Raw genomic sequence first — 19,334 nt, 5'->3', positions numbered from 1 at the left:
GTGGCTAATGAGACTGGAAGGCAAGGACCCAGCAGCTCACTTGGGAAAAAGTAGCAGGAATTGCAGGGCACTTTGTTATTTTAATGAATTGGTCATATCATGGGCAAAACAACAATTCAAACTAACACCCTTACCCTCCCTGCCCAAGTTTACCCTCTTTGAGAGAAGCAATGAGCTGCTGTTTGTAGTTCGAGCTGCATGGAAGGCATCCAAAGAGGAAAGGGTTATTTTAATTTAGAAGGACAATCGTACTGTGCCCTGGTGGGGGGTTCTGGATGAGCTGTGTATGGCTGAGGTGTGGGTACTGGGGGTAAGTTGCATATGCAGTGTCTGCTGTGCTGTCTGTGTGCATGTGGATATGAGTTGCGTGGGATTGCGTACATCCCCCCCTGTCACCCTCAGCTTTCCCATGTGGCCACAACACTGCAAGCATGCAATTTAATTGTCCTTTGTAATAGTCCTTCCCTACCTACCTGGGTACCGTGGATGTAACTAAAACTAAAAAGTGCACTTGGTCACCTCTGTCAGCAGAGAAGAAATGAAGCCACGGAGGGCAAGGAAATGATTTTTTGTTTGAATTGCAGCTGTACTGTATATTATTTCCCCTGATAATATGATCTGGTTAAAAAAATCTGATCCTCTGTGTGTGTGTGTGCACGCGCGCTCGTGCATATACATGCATGGACGCTTACACACTTAGATATGCATTGTGTATCTGTCTGGGGATAGCTGCTGTTCAGTTGAGATTTTCATCACATATGCAGGACTGCAGTGACATAATCCATTATAGCAAGATCCCATAAAAACCATGGAGCTGTTGAAAGATTACTTGACATGTATGACCTTGGCTCTGAAAAAACCAACCCAATAATTGTAATGGATGGGGGAGGGGAACTGTGGAGCTCCCTCTTGTGTGCAAAGGAGAACCCCGGTGAGTTTTGATTGGATGCTTTCTCAGTAGTTAACTATATATGTTCAGGGGGATCTTCCCCCACCAGACATCTAGACAGACATTAAAATCAGGACAGGACTAAGCGATGCATCTATTTGAAAGCTGCTGCATATTGTAATTTTCCAGGCTCCTGTTTCTTGTCATTTGCCAGAGGAGAGTGAATGAATTAATCTCCTCACTTGGCCAGTTAGATGTCTAATATACAATAACGCAGCATTGTTTCCCTTAGGGCAAAAGCACTGAGCCCAGTGTCTCCTGTTCAGTTAGCAATGCACTATACCACCTCTGCATCTGCAGAGCACCTACACTAACAGTCAACTTACACCCTGTCTCATGGGGCAATCCCTGGGAGGAGGGTTGGAGGAGAGGTGACCTTCTAGACCTTCCTCCTGATTATCCTACAGGGTACGGCAAGGTCCCCTCCAGTTCCTGGTGGACGAAGGAAGGTGATGGTTAGCCCCAAGCTAATGTTGGAGGATCTATTACAGCCCCACGTCATTGGCAGGAAGACTTACAGTCAGTGCTGGTACATCCTGATCTCTTCCCCATGTTATCTGGGCCCTGCTGGGAGAGATGTGCTGTGCTGTTCAATGAGCTTTGAGTGAAGATCAGGCTTGAGATTAGGTACTTGGGTTTTCTGAAAGGGTTGTGCAAACACTGATTGTAGGTGCTCGGGCAATGTTCCTGGAACATCTCTGCTGTATAAACAGAAGGCCAATGAGCAGCAAGACTCTTATCAGGGTTTGCTATTCAGCTTCTTCAGTTGCCAGGGCTCTGCCTCAGGATGTTGGACATGTTATATGCACCCATCTGTGGTCCATGACATGGTCTATTGCACAGATGGCAATGTTGGACAGCTCTTTATTCAGGGAAGTGATCTGGAGAGAGAGGACACGCTTTCATCGGTTCTCATGGCAGGCTCTGATCTCACATGCCTGTTCATAAGCACACAGCTGGGCACACCACCAAAACACCCATTCTGTGTGTGCAGAGTTAAGCGTGTACAACTTGCTGGTTGTGTGCACAAAATGTGTAGATACCAACTTCACGAGGCGAGCTCATCAGTGTGGGGAGAAGTGAGTGTGCAAAACCCCATGCTGAGAGTGGAAAGCCACCCTCTTGTGGGACTGTATAGTCTCAAGAGGGGGTTGGCTCTCATCCACTCTTGACTGGGGGATCTCTAAGGGACAGCCAGGATGCTGGAGAAATGGCATGGGTTGGTGTGGGAATAAGGATGTGTTGTTTTTCTGCATAAGAAGAAAATAAAGTCGCACCTTGGTGGAGGGGAGAGGCAGGGGTGGAGAAGGGGGAAAGATGCAGAGAAGATTACCATGAGATCTGTGAAAACCCTGCTCATTCTCTGTAGTAAGAGGTTGAGGGAAGTGGCACCTCTGCAGAATGGGTTGGGGGAATTGGAGTTAAACTGGGAAAGCAGAGGCTGAGGGGCTGCCTGGTTCCTGAGGTACAACCCCTAATGGATGCAAGATCTGCCATCATTCAACCCAGTTCTGTACTAAATGCCAAGAGAAAGCTCCCCATCCTCTGCTCAGATCCGGAGCTGGGTGGCTTTTTGGCTTTGGTACAAAATCCCGGCAATGCTAACAGTCATGACTGGGGAAGCTCAGGAGTCTGTCTGCAGGATCCTGCTTCCCCGATTGTCAATTCTCCAAATTAATTTTCCAGATCACGAGCTGAACCTTTGCAAACGTCCTCATCTGAGAGGATTATAGAATTACTCCCATGCTAATGAGCAGGTTAGTGCTACGGCAGCTTAAAATCTGGGAAGAAGAAAAGGAGCTGGAACAACCAAATAAAGATACCAGGAGAAAAGGGATCCTGGGGTGGCTGGGCTGTCTGCCTCAAACTGCTGGGGAAGGGAAATGGAGGACATAACTTAAGCCACTGGGGTATATGATCAGCAGGGCCAGCCTTGTTTTCAGCCCTGCACTTTGGGGAAAGGATGGGAGATAAACTTGCTTTAAAAAGAAGCCCCAGCTCTCCTCTTGCAGACACCAGCTTTATCCTGTGGTCACTCCAATGGCTCCACTTTTCTTCTGGGGCAAAGTGGGGTCAGAGTTAGCCCCCTAGGACTGGGCTGGAGAGCAGAATGAGGAAGTGTCTCCCAGCTACATGAGATAAAATGCAAAGGAAAGGCGTCTATATTTAGGCGAGGGCTGTGTTCTGAGCGGGTAATCCTCTTTTCCTGAATTATCCAGCCCAGGGATTAGACTGCTTTAAACTCCTCACCAAGCTTCCCTTACCCCATCAGGCCACAGTGGAACAGACCAGCTTTACCAGTGCAGAAGGGGGCAAGGGATGGGAGGAGGATGGGGTGAGGCGGTGTGGGTGACTTGTCTGGCAGGCAGATGATGCCCTCTGAGAGGTGGCTAAAGGTCCAGGTGTCCAATGATACAGATGTGGCATATGATGTAACATTGAGCATTGTGGGGCTGCAATTAAGAAAGACTGTGGAGCTTTATAAATGATTGCAGAGATGAGCAAGTGCAGCAGCATAAAGGGAGAAGGACAGGGAGTACAAGGCAGCTCCTTTTCAGTGTCTTGTAATCTTGCTAAGGAGTCAAATGTCATTTCCTCTGACCAGCACCCTGGGTTGCTAATCAGGTACACAGTTTTCCATGTAGAAGCCATGTATGACTTGCCTTGCCCTGGAAAGCATCTGCCCTGCCTTAGCTGGCTATAGAAATAAGATACTGGGTTTGCAGGTCAGTCCCATCTGCTTTGAGCTGGAATAAATTAGTATCCTCTGAAATGGTGGGTTTAGTTTAGCAGCAGGGAGGGAATGTGATACAACATGGGAGATGCTGCCAGCCTCAGAAAGGCAGAGATGGGGTAAGGAAGGGTTAAAGAAATGAGTGGTGTCAGGAGGACTGAGTGGCATTAGTGACTGAGGCTGTGGGGTGTGGTCCTGTGTTAAGAGTAGATGGGTGTCAGTTGTGTCCCTAGTGTCAAGACCCAAAATGGGTCTTCATGTTGACTGTCTCACCTTGCCTGAATGTGCCATGCAAAATTAATTGCTCCTGCTACTAATTGGCCCTGACAGCCAGAGCTGTGGTGGGGTGGCTGTGCCTGTCCTGTGGATAAAATACTCCATTCTCCAGGGCAATCAGGCCGGGTCTCCATTCTGTTGGAAATGGAGATCCATTTATGAAGCAGTAACCAGGGTCCTGTTTGGAAGACTTGGGCTGGTGTTGCTATCGATCCCCTGGATCTCCTAGGAGCTGGGATTCTGGCTCTGTCTCCTTCCCTGCCTGAAAAGCATTCACTTTTCAGTCACTGCCTTTATTCATTTTTCTTTTGACTGAGGAAGAGCCTTTTATTTCCCTGGCTGCCTTTGCACTTTCAGCACTGGTTGAGGACATTGCTGCCATGCCCAGTTTCAATGTGGAGTGAGTTTGGATGACAGTTATATCCCTCTGCAAACTGACTTCTGTTGGACTCTCGAGGGGCAGGGTGTGAATACACCTTTGCACATCCTTGGCAAGCCAGGGCCAGCATTAGCTTCTGCAGTGTTGTCATTTAAACTCTGGTAAAAGGCCTTGATTGATTCCTGAGGATAGGACTTTTATCAAGGGTTTTTATTTTCCATGCATGTAAATGGGTCAGCTCTACTCCTTGCTGTTTAATTTGCTTCTTCAGAAGCCTACATCTAGCGTTTTGCTGTAATTGTATTTTCCTTTCCCCAAACTGAGTGCAATTGTGGTGCTCGATAAGCTCTGGGCCAACTCTCACTGAAGTCATCTAGCTGATGCCATTTAAATAACTTCACTGGGAGTTTGAATTGAATGAGGAATAAATGGCCAGGCCCTTAACTAGTTCTTTGAAAGGGAAAGCCTATTTAACGCTCCTCTGAGACCTGGCATTGTCAGCCCTTGCTTTGCTCAGACAGAGAGGTAGAGTCAGTGCAGCCTGTTATTGCTTTTCCGTGTGTGTGTGTGTGTGTGTGTGTGTGCGCGCGCGCGCTCGAGCTAGAATTAAAGCACAAGCCGGGATAGAACAAAGTAATAGAGAGAGAAGGAAGAAAAGGTCACTTAGTACAACCAGCCCCTGCCTTTAATATCAGCTATTGTCTTTCCCCCCTATGCTGAGCATTATCAATTTCCTGTTTAAGTTCAAGTCAACACATCTGTCACGTTAGCATCTCTCGCTGCCGGGCTCCCCACCCCCCTTCCATCTGCTCTCCCCCTCTGCCTGCAGCCTCCTGGGCTCCTACTGCTTTGTTATTGGCGTGTGTGCGTGCGTGCGTGTGTGTGTTTTCTGCAGGCGGACGGACTCTTCCATTGCTGGCGCTTCAGTACCTGGGTGCATTTGCAATGGGATGATCAGCTTGGCTTGCCGAGCATTTACTTCTAATCTCCAGCTTGTGGCATCCTAGCGGCAAAGGCGATCCTTTCAGGGACAGCTCCAGAGGGATTGCAAAGAGGGACAGTGACTGGCGACTGGCTGGCGATTCTGGGATGAATTATTTCTTAGTTCTGGTAAGAGATCCTTTTCCATTTGGTTCCCTTTCTGGGCAAGAGTGACACAGCTAAAAGGCAGAGAGAGGGGAAAGCTGAGAAAGAGAAGGAAGCCTGATGAAATCAGTTGTGTTTATACCAAAGCCTGCCCGGTGGCAAGTGTTCATCAGAGCAATTTATTTAATTACTAGTTCCAGGTGTGTGGTGCTTCCAATCAGACAGCGAGGAAAGTAGTGAAAGTACTTGGGCAAGCAGAAAGGTTGTAGCTAGCAGATGTGGCCAGAATTAAAGTCTAAATGACTTATTTTCTGGACCCGGGGGGGGGGGCGGCTCCAGAATGGCTTGTATCTAGCACACCAGGAGAAGCAAGGAAATACTTTCAGGCAACGATGACAAACTGTTTGGAAAAGTGCAACTGGAGTCAAACCATCTGCAGATCTGAAACAGGAGAGATTGTGTGTCCCAAATGCCTGCTGCTTTTGAATCTGAGGGCAGTGAGCTGGTTGAATTCATAGGGCTGTTGAGTTGGTTCACAACACAGTCAGCTTTGTTCCTTTTATGACTCCAGTAATGACAAAGCAATTACATACGGGATGAATTTGGCCTTGTTCTTCTAAACAGGAACAGTGACTGTTAAACCTAATGGCAGCTTTAGCAGCCTAGCTGTGCTGAGTCTGCAAAGGTCTTTCCATAAGGTGCCTCTAGTGCCAGACAGCAAGCAAGAAGTACAACGATGAACCTGCCATGCTTCTGCTGACGGCTCCGAAGCACTGACCTTCTCAGCAGCCCTGGACCCAGTCTTGAAAATGATCTAATTGCTGCATCGATCTAGTAGTTCTGGAGACCTTCCTGGGAGACAGATCTGTAAAAAACATTTGGTTTGGTGGTTTCAAGGTTTTCTTGGTGCTTACGAGTTTAGCAGGCAGGGTTTCAAGAGATCTGACTGGGGGAAATGTTATAATGGGTTTCTTGGCAAAAACTGGCTCCCTCATAAAACATATATGCACCAAGACATTTCATCCACCACAACCCATTCTTCTGACCAAGAAGTCTCCAAGAATTCAGTGACCAGAAAGCAATGCTTCCCCCGCTCCACTCAGGTCCAATTGTTAACTATAAAGTGTCCCCCTGGAGTTTCTGGCGCTGGTAGATATTACATTAACTCCTAAGACCCATGTCTTGTAGACATCATCTTGATGATCCCTTTGTTTCAAACACGTTTCAGAGTAACATCTTTGGATCAAAGGCAGAAGTGAAAATAGTACAAGCCCAAGACCTGAACTGATAGCAGGAGACTGCCCTGGCTCTTCAGATGCAGTGAAATCCTTCTAGACTGGGTCTGCCGGCGTCTTTGATTATTCCATCTTATAACATGATCAAAAGAGCTGAGATAATACCTCAGAATGAGCAATGCTCATTTTCTTTAATAAAAGTCCACATAGGTTTTTCTTCGGCATGTGCTGTTAGAAACACGCCATTAGACATCCTAAGTTTCTACAAATTAATTTAGCCTCTGAGTTAGGTTACAAGAATGAAAGGAACGGGTACATCCAAGTATTTGTTTTATTTTCAGTTGTGCATTTGTTTCCTTTTTGAATTTCTCCGTTTGGATTTGAAAAGAGATGGGTTAAGCCAGTTTTCCTGGCTGATTTCAGTTCCCGGTTCCCCACTCGCCCAAATACTGCAGTGCTTGGGTTGGCAATGCCACAAAGCAAGAGAATGGCGCTTAATAAAAAACGCCCAGGAATCTTCATACGTGACAGAGAAAAGGCGATCGTGGAAACCTCCCTAGTGGTGATCTGTTTGATACAGGCCACAGAACTGAAATTCTGGGCCCAGACTGACCGTAACTCGTTGGGGTCTGGTGTTTTCTACAGTGCCAGTCACGTGAATGCCACTGTAGGGTTAATGTCGACAAATTTGTAGCATCCCCAAGAACATCCCTTGCCAATGCTGATTTTAGGAAGTGCTGCTTGTGCTCTTCTCTACCGATAGCAACCAAACTGTATATGCTGAAGATCCTATGAATGTCATGACTCATGTTTAGAGGTTAGTGCCTCATTACAGCCAAATGGGTCATAATGGATGGATTATTCCCTTATGAAATATCTACCCAGTGTGATCAGAGACTGTAATAAAACCCACACAGGCTGTCACTGAGAAACTTGGCTCCATGAGAACATGGTGTCCTGAGTGAAGAGCTCCGCAGAGTACATGGCCAGACAGATGAAGGTCTGTCATTTTGTGCACGGGTGCCAGGGGACCTGTATCACATCATGTTGTGGGACCAGCGAAGCTGTAAACAACTTTCACAGCAAGGAAAACTTCTACTTCTATTTGACTTTGGTATAAATCTAATCACCTCCTGCCTGTCTCTCCTCATTTGTCTGGGCACATCTGCTAAATTATCAGCAGCTATTTGTGTTTTATATGAGGACTTCCTCCCTCACAGCCCATCTGCTCAGCCTGTTCTTTCCTCCAGCACAGTCACGATTCTGTTATCCCATCGATGATGGCGGGGGGCAACACTGCGGGGACAGGACTGGGACTGCTCGAGTTGGGCTCGGGGGTGAAGAGGAGCTTGGGCTGCAAACGGTGAAAAGAGGAAGGCCTAGAAAAATACACCAAAGCAGAGGAGTCAGGACTTTATGGCCAGAGGAAGGCCCTCATTGTTTTTCATATAAGCATCCTCCTTCTTCAGTCTTGTCTCCATGTAAGAATTCCCTTTAAACAAAGAGCATGGTCTAGGCCATGAAGTGACCCTATTTTTACTGCCTTCAGTGTTAGTTTTGCCCCCTTAAGCAGTACAGGCTCAGACCACTCTTGTGGAACAGGCTGGCCCAGTTGGAGAACGACATTAGCATTATTATTTGCTGTGAGTACTGAAGAAGTGTCTAGGGGTCCCCACACAGAGACCATTGTGCTAGGTGCTGTACAAACACAGGACAAACAGAAAGCCCCTGCCCTATAAAGCTTACACTCCAACATGAGGCAAACGCAGACTGAATGCCAGCGCAGTGGAAGGAAAGAAGGACACAATATGAAATGAAAGAGTCAGTCATGCAATCCCAGTGGAGAACAGAAAGGAACAGTATGTGGCCTTGCTGGGTTTTTTGGCCTTGCTGGGTTTTTCTAGCTAACCATTCCCTGTCACCTTACACCGACTTTACTGTTTATATCGAGGGGAAGCAACAGGAGAGAACAAAAGGTGTCTCCACCAGAAAGCAGTGTGCATGCCATGTACCTCCTGTGTCACATACTGCAGCAGCTAGGAGAACAAAGTGCCTGCAGTTCCTGTGCAGAGGACTAACCCTCAGGAATGTCAAGGTACAATGCAGAAAAAATGAAGTGTCACCATGTCACCTGGCTGCAGACACTACATATGATTTACTGCAAACCTATTAATACATCTAACTAACTAGTGATGGTGTGCGGCTTGGTGAAGACCAGTATTCAGCTAAGCTGTCTCTGTAGCTGCAAAACACACACACACACACACACACACACACACACATGCCTTCCTGTCTTGTCTTTAAATCAGAAGAAGCAATCTGGTGCATGGTGTATAAAATAAGGTACCAGAGGTGAAAAGCACTGTGCAGTACAGTATTTGTAATGGTCTCATTAGAGAAGAGCAAGCTGCTGGTCTGTAAAACACAGCAGCTGCCTGCTTGGTACAGAGCAAAGCCTTGGGATGTGGGACTCTTCTCCTTGCAGGGTCATCAGAGTGCTCTTTCCTTCTGATCCTTCTGATCCACCGGCTCCTTCGACCGGCGTCCCTGAACTCTGGGTGTTGAGTTGCACTAGATCAGTTTTTCTTCTCCCCGTTCTGGTGGGATGGAAGATGACAGTTGATAACTTCTGCAGTTGCTCTCATGAGCGTCAGTTCAGAACAACATTTTCTATATTTCAGGGAGAAGGGAGTGAGTGGAAACAGCAGGGAGGAAGGAAAAAAGAAAACAAGGTGGCTTCCCCGCCCAGCTGCAGGGACATAACTGCCCCTGACTTTGCTGACAGCTGCATCCATCTAAGGACAGAGCACAGGCTTAGTGAGCCAGCATGACAGCAGCCCCTTCCTTTTTTCAGGCAGGGAGGGGGTGGGAACATATATGTTTTTCTTTCTGGCTCCCAAATATTTCAGTGTGATGGAGTCTCCCTGCTGTCATCTGGGGGGTGAGGTAATGGCTTTAGGTCTGCTTTGCGGTAGGTTCCTGGAGTCCTGCCAGGTCAGACTTTTTCGGCACTCTCTGTTGGCGGCAGGTCATTAGCAGATCCCGGTATTTTTGGAAATTGGACCCTCTTGGCATCACCGAGGCCCAGGTCTTTGTTGAGCATGATGTATTTGTCTCTGGATGTATGCTGGGAGCCCAGCTGCACTGGTCCTACATTCATCTTCAATTGGAACATCTCATGTCAGGAATCTAATGTATTTTAATTGGGCTTATTCTGAAACCCAGTATTTAATGACTGATGTGCTAGCACAGCCAGAGAAATCCCAGTGATTTCCCCTCCTGATATGAAGCTGAATCTGCCCATTTGTCAAGGCTTTCAGAAAGCTGGGCAGCAGATGTGGAGCCTTTTCCTTTCGAGTTACAGACCTGCAGGTTGACTGGGTCTGAAAGTTGTCACTGTGGGAAGGCTGTTTGGTGCCTGGGTGAAAGCGGTGTGCCATCCATTTCCCAGGGGCCAGGTATTTGCATAAGCCCCACTCTCACCGTTGGCAGAAATTGGTTTTTCTGTTGACTATGGAGAGTCCTTTAGAGTCTCATGTCACCCTCTCCATCCCATCCCTCTTGCCTTCTCGGGTATGCAAACTGGAGCAGCTCATTAGCATTTATTTATTGCTATTTGTATGGATATGTCCTTGTACTTTCCCAGCTTCTCAACAATTGGATGTAAGAATATTTAGCAAGTGTTATAATTAATTATTTACAATGCTATTCAGACGGAGTCTTTCTGTTTTAAGAATCCCAACCTTTCCATCTCCATCTAGGACTGCAGCTACCACGGGGGTAGTGAAAGAGGGGATGATGGGGATCAGACTACCCTCCTGCAAAGCTACCTCCTCAAGGGGCAGTGGCTGTGGGATCTGTGCAGCAGCAGAACTATTGGATCCACCTCACGCCCACACTCTTAAGGGATCCACTGTGGAGCTGTGCCCAGAGACACACAAAGGGTGAACTGCTCCAGCAGATACCCTGATCTGGGGATCTACCCGATAATGAGAGAGGAAGACAGAAACCTACAGCCAGTCAAATCTGAAGGGAGAAATGAGGGAAGAATGTCATGAGCATGGGGCTGGGATGGACTAGCTGGGTCATGGAGTCCAATCTCCTCCTATCATAGGCGAAGGCATAATAGATACTCAGTGCAATAGGAAGCATTTGGTCAGGCCCTCCCTGCACTCCACAAGCCATAAAGCAGGTGGATGTTTGGCCAAGACCCTGGGGCTCCTACAAAAAATGCCTGGGGGGGCCCAGCTGACCAGAGATCATTAGGTCTATTTTTTCCATCTTCCCTGAAAGCTGGAGTTAGGGACACATTAGCTGAAGCAGGGCTGTTCAGTGAGATGCTACATATTATTTCATTTTAAAACAAGTCTTCCTTAAAGAGGGAAGAGGTCCCTATTTTTTGCTGCAGCAGGGATGATGCTCAAGGGCAACCAGCATGGTTTCATTAGGGGCAGGTCTTGTCAGACCAACCTGATAGCCTTCTACGATCAGGTCACAAAAGCACTGGACGCAGATGCCACAGTGGACATAGTCTTTCTGGATTTCAGCAAGGCCTTTGACACTGTCTCCCACCCCATTCTCATCAAAAAACTAGGTGACTGTGGCATTGATGCCTACACAGTCAGATGGATTGCAAATTGGCTGAAGAGTCGCACTCAGAGGGTGGTGGTGGATGGGTCTTTTTTGACCTGGGGGGAAGTGGGCAGTGGAGTCCCCCCGGGCTCAGTCCTTGGTCCCGCGCTGTTCAATTTCTTTATTAGTGATTTGGACGATGGGGTGAAAAGCAACCTGTTTAAATTTGCTGATGATACCAAGATTTGGGGTGAGGTGGGCACGCTAGTAGGGAAGGACAGATTACAGCAGGACCTGAAAAGGTTGCAGGGGTGGGCTAAAGAAAATAGGATGGGTTTCAATACAGACAAGTGCAGGGTGCTGCACTTGGGCAGTAGTAACCAGCAGCGCACTTATAAGCTGGGAAACTGCCTTCTCAAGAGCACGGTGGCAGAAAGAGATCTTGGAGTCATTATTGACTCTAAGATGAACATGGGCCGACAATACGAGGTCATGGTTGGCAGGGCTAACCACACCTTGTTGTGCATCCACAGATGCATCTCTAGCAGGGACAAGGAGGTGATCCTCCTCCTCTATGTGACACTGGTCAGGCCGCAGCTGGAGTACTGTGTCCAGTTCTGGGCGCCGCACTTCAGGAGGGATGTGGACAACATGGAGAGGGTCCAGAGGAGGGCTACCCGCATGATCCGGGGACAACAGGGCAGGCCCCACGAAGATAGGCTACGGGACCTGAACCTGTTCAGCCTTCACAAGAGAAGGCTGAGAGGGGACCTTGTGGCCATCTATAAACTCACTAGTGGGGACCAGCAGGGTTTGGGAGAGACCTTGTTCCCCCTAGCAGCCCCCGGGGTAACAAGGAATAATGGCCACAAGTTGTTAGAGAGTAGGTTTAGACTAGACATCAGGAGGCGCTACTTCCCAGTCAGGGCAGCTAGGATCTGGAACCAACTTCCAAGGGAAGTGGTGCAGGCTCCTACCCTGGGGGTGTTTAAGAGGAGGCTTGATGTCTACCTGGCTGGGGTCATTTGAGCCTGGTTTTCTCTCCTGCCCAGGGCAGGGGGTCAGACTTGCTGATCTGCAAGGTCCCTTCTGACCCTACATCTATGAATCTATAAGCCCCTGCTGGAGAGCTCTGATTTGTAGCATCTCATGCTTATAGTTCTTGAATTCTCTGGGCCAACTCCCAGGGCATCAGCTAGGATGGCAGCACTCACAAAGCATTCCCCTCCCACCACTATCTTCAGAAGCCCTGGGCTGCAGGCAACAACGTTTCCTTTGTCCCAGAGTGGATGCAAGCCCCTCAGTCCATGCCTGTGCAGCAGCCAGAAGGAACATCTTCATTGCTTTTCCACCAGACTGCCTCCACACCCCTGTCCCTCTCCCTGTATATTAGCACATGGCTGCATGAGCAACGGTGGGCAGCAAAGTCTTGTAACCAGATCTTACACCCCCTTCCATAGGTAGGGAGGATCTCAGACGTGGCTCTGCAGAGCAGGGTATGTGATGGAGTGGTTCACCCTCTGTGCATCTCAGAGCAGTGTTTCTCAGCCCGTGGGTCATGATCCAAAAGCGGGTTGTAAGAATATATGAAAGGGTTGTGAACAAACTGTAAAAATGGGTTTTCCTTTAAAGGAGAAAAATGTGGGAAACCAGGGTTTGTTCAGGGCAAGCTGTCAGAGTTCAAGTCTGCAAGGGGCTGCCTGGGGTCCTCCATGCCCCCCCCACACACACACACACACTGGGGGGCTGGGGGTTGCGGGCAGCAGGTCAGGAGTGAGGGGTACTGGGTCGGGACTGGCCATCAATGTTTACAAATGGGTCCCAATACAAAAAAGGTTCAGAAACACTGTCTCAGGGCACAGCTCCACAGTGGATCCCTTACGAGTGTGGGCGCAAGGTGGATGCAATAGTTCTGCTGCTGCGCAGATCCCGCAGCCACTGCCCGTTGAGGCCATGCAGGAGGCTAGTCTCAAGAGGGTCATTCATACTCCATAGTCTGGGGTAGGGAAGAGGATTTCACCCTGAGCTCAGCCCTGGTGGGCTCTCTTGGCTCATGTAGACCAAGAACATGACAGTGAACAGAGGGAAGACTGGTAAAGGGCTACAGCTGCCTCCACAGTCTGGGAACCAGGGTGTCTGGCATTTGTGGAGCCTGGGCTCCCAGCCAGACTGCACTACACACAGAGGGAGAAGGAGGCTGAGCTCTGGCCTTTCGTGATTTATGAGTGCTGAACACAGCAGATTTCCCAGCCACCAGAAGGGAAGGAAGTTAGATTTACACCTGGAAGGCAGGCAGCTCACTGGCTGGGACCAGCTGGGGATCAGAAACGAGGCTGCTTCAAAGAAGCCTTCCTTGCTGAGCACACAGCTCCTGTGCCGCAGTCCGCCACGGCAGGTGTGCAAACGAAGGCAGGCTCAATGCAGAGGGAGAGGATTTGTGAGGGACACGGAAGGAAAGGGCCACTCTCTCTCTCTCTCTCTCCCTTCCCCACCTACGCAGCACAAGGCAGCTGGTAGCTGATGCATTCCACTTAAGGCTGAGCCGCTGATTAAATATTGAAAGGTTGTCTTTGCTTGAAAGCTGAACTCCGGAAAGGAGGCTGTATGCAGGCAACCTGGGCCTGGCATGGTGGGATGGGCCTTGTCTTTGCTCACTTGGGCAGGTGCAAATGGTCTTTTGCATGCTAATATAAAGGCTCTGGTTGGACTTGGGTGCACAGGGGACTGGGCACAGCCAGGCTGACTGAGAAGCGAGGGGTGTGAGTGTGTCAGGGTGGTGAGAGTGGGTGCAGGCGAGAGGTCCAACCTGTATACTCAGCGGGACCCCTTTGATGTTGCAAGGATACTCAAAGCCCAGGAGGGGCAGGGCTGGAGCCGAGCCCCTGCTCACTGGCTGCTCTGCTGTCTGTGCACAGGGATTAAAAATCCCCCCCATCAGACTCACACTACACACCACACGCGCCTGTCTGCAACACACGCCACGGAAACAGAGAGATGGTGAGGGATGGAGATGGAGGCAGAAAGAGGGGAATTTCTGAGGGTTTAGAGGGTTAGTGAAGGGGAGGAGGGTTAGGATCAGCATAGTGGCCAGCAGAGGTCAGAAGAGGTGGAAAGGGCTGGGACGCTCCTGTTGGGGTTTCCAGGGATGGGCCACTGGAAGTGCTTAAAAATGAGGGGGCAACATCATGAAAGGCTGCAGTAGAGCACCTGGCCCGGCTCAGGGTGTGCAGCGCTAGACCACTCCAGGAAAGGAGATGCCGGATAGGCAGGCCGAGCCTCCGAGACATTTCCCTCAGAGAATCTGCTTCAACCTCACAGAGGCATTGGCACGGAGGGGAAAAGACTCGCTTGTGGCTGGAGCTGCAGGTGGGAACAGAGAAAGGGATCCAGTGGAGCCGGCATCCTCCTGTCTCCCAGCCAGGCTCACCACTGCCCTCAACACCTTTCTGAAGGACATGAGGACACTTCTGACTCCAGCCAGATCTCTGAGAAGGCAGCCGGTCTTTGCCACGGCTATGGGGCGCTGGAGACGGCAGAGGGGTCCGCGGGAAAACATTTCAGCCTGTAGAAACAAAAAGGGTGTCTACAGCATGGACATACTGGCTATATGAGGCACCAGGAAGATGGCTGTGGCTGTGGTGGCAAAATCCCCCAGATCGTGTCATGGATCCTACACCTTGACCTTGCCCTTTCCCAACCGCCTCACCCAATCTATGACCTGAGCCCATGGCCTCGGGTCCCAGTTGGCTCGGGGGCTTTCATAGATTCATAGATTCATAGATTCATAGATTAAGGGTCGGAAGGGACCTAGTAGATCTTCTAGCCCGACCCCCCGCCAGGGCGGGAGAACAACAAAAACCCCAAAAAGAGAAATGGGACTCAAACGAGTCCAGCTAGGTGGGCATCCAGCCTCTTCTTAAAGACCCCCAGGGTAGGGGCCAGCACCACTTCCCTTGGAAGTTGGTTCCAGCTCCTAGCCGCCCTAACTGTGAAGTAGTTTTTGCGGATGTCCAATCTATACCTCCTCTCCATCAACTTGTGCCCATTACTCCTTGTTATGCCAGCGGGCGCTAGGGGAAACAGCGTCTCCCCCAAACCCTTCTGGTCCCCCCTAGTGAGTTTATAGACGGTCACCAGGTCCCCCCTCAGCCTTCTCTTGTGGAGGCTGAATAGGTTCAGGTCCCGCAGTCTCTCACTGTAGGGTCTGCCCTGTTGTCCCTGGATCATGCGGGTGGCCCTCCTCTGGACCCTCTCCATGTTGTCCACATCCCTCTTGAAATGGGGCGCACAGAACTGGACACAATACTCCAGCTGTGGCCTGACCAGCGTCGCATAGAGGGGGAGGATCACCTCCTTGGCTCTACTCGAGATGCACCTGTGGATGCACGACAAGGTCCGGTTAGCCCTGCCAACCATGACCTCGCATTGTCGGCCCATGTTCATCTTGGAGTCAATAATGACTCCAAGATCCCTTTCTGCCTCCGTGCTCTCGAGTAAGGAGTTCCCCATTGTATAAGTGTGCTGCTGGTTCCTACTGCCCAAGTGCAGCACCCTGCACTTGTCCGTGTTAAAACGCATCCTGTTCCTGTTAGCCCACCCCTGTAACCTATCCAGATCCCTCTGCAATCTCTCGCTCCCTGCTAGCGTGCTCACCTCCCCCCAGATTTTGGTGTCATCAGCGAATTTAAACAGGTTACTTTCCACCCCTTCATCCAGATCGCTGATGAAGAAATTGAACAGCGCAGGCCCCAAGGTTTCCAAGGTTTTTGCCCAGCAGGCCCAATCCCTGGGAGGGGAGGAGAGCATTGTGGCGTGCACCTAAAGTTCCTCTGTCCTCACTGTCTCATTGCCATCTCTCCCATCACCTCCACCTGCCTCAAATCCAGTGATGTCTGAAAAATAGCCTGCTTTGATGTGGCCCACTGCAGGGCATTTCTAATATTATGTAGCCTAATATTCTCAGCTTGTGCCCACTCCACTCCCATGGTTACCAGCCCTCGGTAACATCGCTCGCCCTCCTCTCCGCTGCACAAATACTGAAGTAAATTTACTACCCAGACTCCATGATAACCCTATGCTGCCAGTGCCCTGGGACGTATTCCACCCACCATTAGTTCGGCTCCCCTCAAGATACCCAATATGGTCCACCCTTTCCAAATCTTTTGACTTTTCCTAACTTGATGGCATGAAGAATGGTTAGCACAAGCACCAATCAATCACCACATCATCTCTGACCCTTCAGTCAGTCAACCAGGATTTAACTGGCCACAACACTATTGGGCACTTCTCAACCATTTTCTAACTGCACAGGGTCACTGTGCCTCAGACCTGGACCAACGGGGTCTTCGCAATGACAACAAATGCCCTTGTGGAAAAGTTCACATCATGTCCCACATGGCTGACTCATGTTCATTTGCCGTGCTACCTGATGGCCTGCAAGCTCTTCACATCGGTGATGACCTTGCCTTAAAATGGCTGAAACAATATGCCAAAATCACATATGCTAAATAAATAGTGGGCAGTGCTGAGAACTTAGGTTGTGTGCTGGGGGGCTTTTAAAAATCTCAGCAGCCACTGAGCATTCAGGCAACTTGAGTGCAGTGAACTCCAGCCATGTCAGCTCCCTGGATGTCTCTTGCTTTTGAAGAGTGCAAAATCTCGCAGAATATGGGAGATGTGACCAATTCCCTCTCTCTACTGTCCCTTTCTGAGGCTTTTCTATCAATGCATGTGCTGGAGAAGTCTTGGTACTGTCTTCTATCAGGCCACAACTGAGCCCCTAGGAAGGTTACCAAAGTTCCTTGTGCTACTCAGACAGGGGGAGATGCTGTAAACCTTTAGATCAGGGAGAGTATTGCCCAGGGAATGTAGGATGCCTATCCATGAGTCTGCTGAAGCATAGTAATTACCACGCTCCAGCAGAATCCAGCATTTCGTGTATCAGTGTCCCAGCACTTAAAAATTGCGGTGGGGTGCTTTAACTATAGCTCATTTGATGAGCGTTAGTTAAAGCGCCCCCCACTGTCATTATTAAGTTCAGGGATGCTGATACATGAGATACTCTGGGCGCTTTAATTAGAATGGCTTTCAGAGCCACTCTAATTAAAGCCCCCCCCCGACTCCAGGAGCATGTGTATAAATGCCCATAATGTCTAACAGCAGTAAGAGCCCAATAGTTGGGCCCCAGCTGAGCTTGTGAATAGCTAGGCAGCTTGGGCAGTCAGATGGCAGATTTTTCAGAGCATAAGCATGGCCTACATTTAGCTTTGAAAGTCCCCTTTGTTGCCTGAGTGTCCAAAGCAGGTGCCCAAATGCTTCACAGAGCACAAGCCCTGTAAAAAGTTCCTCTGAATGTGATTAAATATAAATATGACAGCAAGGTTGTAGGAATTGAGCAATTATAGAGTTAAAATGTTAGTCCTTATTATTAGGCCTGTGCGAAGCAGCTAGTATTCGCTTTGGACTTGGATTCAGCCGATTCGGGGGACAGTGATTCGATTCGGTGATTCAAATCAGTGTCCCAAATTGATTCGGCCTAATCTGATTTGGCTCCTGCTGAATAAGCCGAATCTCCAAATTGTTGCACTACAAAATCACACAGGCCCCATCCCCTGCCCGCTCTCCCAGTCCCAGCAATGGCTGGTCCGCCCACCCCAGCACTTTGGGGGAAAAAAGCCTCCACTCACTGGGTGCTGCCAGATGGGGGGTGATCCCTGCTGCCCCCTCACTGTCTTGCGCTGCATGGGGGGCTCTGCACAAGCCTGATTTGATTTGGATTCAGAGAATTGGGCTGAATCTCTGCCAAATTGAATCAGAGACTGAAGCTTCACACAGCCCAGCCCAGCCATTAATGGGGAAGAGGATCAGGACTCATTTGGATTTACTGTATCCCAGTATGGAGGAAGAAGTGCAGAAAAAACAGACCCTCAAAAACACAACTGTGACTGTCACACTAAAGCGAGGGTGTTGGGGGGGGGAGGTGATCCTGTCTATACAAAAAATGTCAGTACCTGCCAACCTACTTGGATTGCAGGCAGGATCCAAGAACAAATAGGACCCTTATCTTTTAAAATTGGATTTGGTAATGGCTAAATGGTGAGACAACATCAGGACCACATCCACTTACGAACCAACTACCTTAGGGACTGGAGCCATTGCCTGAGGAGGAGGGATTTTCGGAGAACCCGGAATTGGGTCGAATGACCAAGAATGAGTAACAATTCTGAGCCCAGTAATGTGGAATTGCCCCCAACCTCTCCTGGTCCAGAGGGCAGTGATGCTAGAGACAGACACATACTCCCCCAGCCAGAGGGGAAGCCTGTTCTTTAGGAGCGGCATTATCCAGCCAGAGATTTGAAAGATTATGTCCAGGTTGTAAATTAAGACGGGAAGAATGTAGTAATTGGGTAATTATAGGGTTAAATGATTATTATGGAACTAGCTAATTGCCCATCAGGACTGAGGGGGAGCGGGGAGCAAGTAAGGATGGAGCCCCGAGCCCCTTCCCATCCAGGACGGCTTCCCCTTTACCTCCTGCTGCTTGGAGTCTGGGCCCATTCCCCCCCTTTCCACCGCAGCAGCTGATGATGGGGAGGAGTGGGGTTGGGGAGGAGTAGGCCCAGGTCCTAGCGGGTGAGGAAACCGGAGCCTAAGCCGGGGAGAAGCTGGCCTACCGTGGCATTGGGGGGGAGCAGTGGGCCCAGCCTCATGCAGCAGCGGCTGGGGGAGCAAGCCTCTTCTTCCCCTTGGACACGGGCCCACTCCACCCCAAGCACACTCCTCCCATTCCCCCTCTGCTGCCGGGTTGGCCCAGGCCCACTGCTCCCCCTGCCACGGCTTCTCCCCCAGCTCGGGCTTGGTCCTCGTCCCCTATGTGGGCCCCGGGCCCACTCCTCCCCTCCCCGCACTGCCCCAGCTGTGGAGTGCCCGCTATTCCCCCAACCTGCGTGGGGCCTGCTCCTTCCCCCACTGCTGTCACCTCGTCCCATGCAGCAATGATGAAAGTGGGGAGGGGAGGGCCGAGACCAGAGCTGGTGGCCTTGCGCCCCCCCCCCCCCCCCCTTGCCACCCGCCGGGGGGGGGGGGGGGGGGGGGGGGGGGGCG

General features: G+C 49.9%; 1 protein-coding gene across 1 annotated transcript in view; it reads left to right on the top strand.

The window, feature by feature from the left end:
* The first annotated feature begins 5,204 nt into the window (after positions 1–5,204).
* Positions 5,205–19,334, top strand: part of SV2B (synaptic vesicle glycoprotein 2B) — a 127,001-nt gene continuing 112,871 nt past the window's right edge. Inside the window, exon 1 of the mRNA XM_019504046.1 lies at positions 5,205–5,448. The gene's annotated coding sequence lies outside the window, so the exon portion shown is untranslated. The remainder of the gene's footprint in view (positions 5,449–19,334) is intronic.

The sequence above is a fragment of the Gavialis gangeticus genome, unplaced genomic scaffold, assembly GCF_001723915.1.
Source record: "Gavialis gangeticus isolate Ggan-Ray unplaced genomic scaffold, GavGan_comp1, whole genome shotgun sequence".
In the NCBI taxonomy this organism is placed as follows: domain Eukaryota; kingdom Metazoa; phylum Chordata; order Crocodylia; family Gavialidae; genus Gavialis; species Gavialis gangeticus.
The sequence above is the reverse complement of the archived record's forward strand: the minus strand, read 5'-3'. Positions and strand labels throughout refer to the sequence as shown.